This window comes from Oncorhynchus keta, unplaced genomic scaffold, assembly GCF_023373465.1.
Source record: "Oncorhynchus keta strain PuntledgeMale-10-30-2019 unplaced genomic scaffold, Oket_V2 Un_contig_13770_pilon_pilon, whole genome shotgun sequence".
Taxonomy (NCBI): Eukaryota; Metazoa; Chordata; class Actinopteri; order Salmoniformes; family Salmonidae; genus Oncorhynchus; species Oncorhynchus keta.
The window spans coordinates 2,664-6,842 of record NW_026278349.1 but is presented as its reverse complement, the minus strand read 5'-3'; the positions used below and the strand labels follow the sequence as shown (position 1 = coordinate 6,842).

At 48.1% G+C, this 4,179-nt stretch overlaps 1 long non-coding RNA gene across 16 annotated transcripts; it reads left to right on the top strand.

The window, feature by feature from the left end:
- The first annotated feature begins 577 nt into the window (after positions 1-577).
- LOC127918211 (uncharacterized) lies at positions 578-2,689 on the top strand. 16 transcript variants are annotated; one of them, XR_008099473.1, is made up of 5 exons: positions 578-692; positions 756-944; positions 1,077-1,188; positions 1,637-2,252; positions 2,433-2,689. It is a non-coding gene; the product is annotated as an uncharacterized LOC127918211 (long non-coding RNA). The 16 variants fall into 16 exon arrangements; XR_008099483.1 differs by having other exon boundaries at positions 592-692; positions 882-944; XR_008099482.1 differs by having other exon boundaries at positions 688-818; positions 882-944.
- Positions 2,690-4,179: the final 1,490 nt, after the last annotated feature.

Here is a 4,179-nt window from a genome sequence, read left to right as displayed (position 1 = left end):
CTATAAGGCAGAAGAGAGAGAACCAGCCCGGGGCTGGAGACTGGTCTGCTCACTATAAGGCAGAAGAGAGAGAACCAGCCCGGGGCTGGAGACAGCCAGACACACGTGGTCTGTATTTCTAGAATGCGACCAGTGACCGGGAGGCTCAGATCCCTGTAGACCAGGGGTTCCATCAGAATGAATGGTGGAAAAACGATTGGAACCATTTCCCTGTTTGACCGCTAGGTTTTATGGGTATTTTATAGCAGCTCGAAAGGCCACACTAAATTCATTCGGAGCAGCCTTTTCCCCCACGATTTAAGGGCCACTCTGGTTGAATTGGATCTTTTTAAGGTTTTAAACCTTTTAATTTCCATTTTTAAGGTTAACCACATTACAAGGATACAAAGGCCATGTGTTAAATAAAATGTATTTTATTTTTTTTATTTTCAGATTTTTGGGGAAAATTTTCCGCAGGATTTTGGGGGCAAAATTCTTCCCAGGAGAATATACCTCGTTTTATTACATATTGTCAGGCGTCCCCAACACGGGGTCACGACCCTTAGTTTGGTGACCGCTGACCACTGTGAGGCCACATTTGGTGACCGCTGCTGGACACTGTGAGGCCACCATCCCTCTCTGAGGCTGAGGTTTAACACACAGAGAAAGACTGGCTGGACACTGTGAGGCCACCATCCCTCTCTGAGGCTGAGGTGTAATACACAGAGAAAGACTGGCTGGACACTGTGAGGCCACCATCCCTCTCTGAGGCTGAGGTTTAACACACAGAGAAAGACTGGCTGGACACTGTGAGGCCACCATCCCTCTCTGAGGCTGAGGTTTAATACACAGAGAAAGACTGGCTGGACACTGTGAGACCACCATCCCTCTCTGAGGCTGAGGTTTAATACACAGAGAAAGACTGGCTGGACACTGTGAGGCCACCATCCCTCTCTGAGGCTGAGGTTTAATACACACAGAGAAAGACTGGCTGGACACTGTGAGGCCACCATCCCTCTCTGAGGCTGAGAAAGTTTAACACACAGAGAATAGACAGGCTGGACACTGTGAGACCACCATCCCTCTCTGAGGCTGAGGTTTAATACACAGAGAAAGACTGGCTGGACACTGTGAGGCCACCATCCCTCTCTGAGGCTGAGGTTTAATACACAGAGAAAGACTGGCTGGACACTGTGAGGCCAGGCTGAGGTTTAATACACAGACTGGCTGGACACTGTGAGGCCACCATCCCTCTCTGAGGCTGAGGTTTAATACACAGAGAAAGACTGGCTGGACACTGTGAGGCCACCATCCCTCTCTGAGGCTGAGGTTTAATACACAGAGAAAGACTGGCTGGACACTGTGAGACCACCATCCCTCTGAGGCTGAGGTTTAATACACAGAGAAAGACTGGCTGGACACTGTGAGGCTGAGGTTTAATACACAGAGAAAAAGACTGGCTGGACACTGTGAGGCCACCATCCCTCTCTGAGGCTGAGGTTTAATACACAGAGAAAGACTGGCTGGACACTGTGAGGCCACCATCCCCTCTGAGGCTGAGGAGTTTAATACACAGAGAAAGACTGGCTGGACACTGTGAGGCCACCATGAGGTTTAATCACAGAGAAAGACTCTGGACACTGTGAGGCTGGCTGAGGTTTAATACACAGAGAAAGACTGGCTGGACACTGTGAGGCCACCATCCCTCTCTGAGGCTGAGGTTTAATACACAGAGAAAGACTGGCTGGACACTGTGAGGCCACCATCCCTCTCTGAGGCTGAGGTTTAATACACAGAGAAAGACTGGCTGGACACTGTGAGGCCAGGCTGAGGTTTAATACACAGAGAAAGACTGGCTGGACACTGTGAGACCACCATCCCTCTCTGAGGCTGAGGTTTAATACACAGAGAAAGACTGGCTGGACACTGTGAGGCCACCATCCCTCTCTGAGGCTGAGGTTTAATACACAGAGAAAGACTGGCTGGACACTGTGAGACCACCATCCCTCTCTGAGGCTGAGGTTTAATACACAGAGAAAGACTGGCTGGACACTGTGAGGCCACCATCCCTCTCTGAGGCTGAGGTTTAATACACAGAGAAAGACTGGCTGGACACTGTGAGGCCACCATCCCTCTCTGAGGCTGAGGTTTAATACACAGAGAAAGACTGGCTGGACACTGTGAGACCACCATCCCTCTCTGAGGCTGAGGTTTAATACACAGAGAAAGACTGGCTGGACACTGTGAGACCACCATCCCTCTCTGAGGCTGAGGTTTAACACACAGAGAAAGACTGGCTGGACACTGTGAGGCCACCATCCCTCTCTGGGCTGAGGTTTAACACAGAGAAAGACTGGCTGGACACTGTGAGGCCACCATCCCTCTCTGAGGCTGAGGTTTAATACACAGACTGGCTGGACACTGTGAGGCCACCATCCCTCTCTGAGGCTGAGGTTTAATACACAGAGAAAGACTGGCTGGACAAAAATGCTGATTCTTAATGGGATTTAAAAAGGCTGAACAATGATCATCAAATACAAACTGATGAATGATTTGAACCAGATTATAAAACATCATTATAAAAACACGAATGTCAGATTATAAAACATGTCTGTAACACTAAACGGGTGGAAAAGCTGAACATTTATAATAAAAACTAATCCCAAAACGTGATCATTTATCAAGTCCATTTACAAAGCAACACAATGTGTCTTTCTGATGTCACCAGGAACAAACACTGGTTCAACTAATAGCTGTTCACATGACAGGAAGTTGGTGAACAGGTTAATTGAGGTGAACAGGCTTGTGGGTAATGGCTGGAGCTGAATCAGTGGAACGGTATTAAATATATCAAACACATTCTGATTGGTCCCAGAAACAGGAAGTTGGTGAACAGGTTAGATTATTGGGGGTGGAGAACGGATATTAAATATATACAAACACACAATTCTGATTGGTCCCAGAAACAGGAAGTTGGTGAACAGGTTAATTGGGGAGAACAGGTATTAAATATATCAAACACATTCTGATTGGTCCCAGAAACAGGAAGTTGGTGAACAGGTTAATTGGGGAGAACGGTATTAAATATATCAAAAACATTCTAACTGTTCTGATTGGTCCCAGAAACAGGAAGTTGGTGAACAGGCATGTGGGTAATGACTGGAGCGGAATCGGTGGAACGGCATTAAATACATCACACATGGTTTCCATGGTTTCCGGGTGTTTGATGTCATTCCGTTTGCTTCATTTCCGGACATTTCTACGAGCCGTCCTCCCGTCAGCAGCCTCCTGTGATTCACATGTCCTCACTGTCGAAGGACTCGGAGCATTGGAGAAAGATCTCCTCACGGTCCTCATAGCAGACAGACACACGTCCTATAGGGAGAGAGAACCTGTTACCTGGAGGACAGACAGACAGGTCCTATAGGGAGAGAGAACCTGTTACCTGGAGGACAGACACACGTCCTATAGGGAGAGAGAACCTGTTATCTGGAGGACAGACAGACACACAGTCCTATAGGGAGAGAGAACCTGTTATCTGGAGGACAGACAGACAGACAGACAGGGAGACAGAACCTGACAGACAGACAGACAGACAGACAGGTCCTATAGGGAGAGAGAACCTGTTATCTGGAGGACAGACAGACACACAGGACGTCCTATAGGGAGAGAGAAACCTGTTATCTGGAGGACAGACAGACAGACAGACAGACAGACAGACAGACAGACAGACCTAGGGAGAGAGAACCTGTTATCTGGAGGACAGACAGACACGTCCTATAGGGAGAGAGAGAACCTGTTATCTGGAGGACAGACAGACACGTCCTATAGGGAGAGAGAACCTGTTATCTGGAGGACAGACAGACAGGTCCTATAGGGAGAGAGAACCTGTTACCTGGAGGACAGACAGACAGGTCCTATAGGGAGAGAGAACCTGTTATCTGGAGGACAGACAGACACGTCCTATAGGGAGAGAGAACCTGTTACCTGGAGGACAGACAGACAGGTCCTATACGAAGAGAGAACCTGTTACCTGGAGGACAGACAGACAGGTCCTATACCTGGTTATGTTCTGGAGGACAGACAGACAGGTCCTGGTGTTATCTGGAGGACAGACAGACAGACAGGTTCTGGTTCCTACCATACAGACAGTTATGTTCTGGTTTCCTACCATACCTGGTTATGTTCTGGTTCCTACCA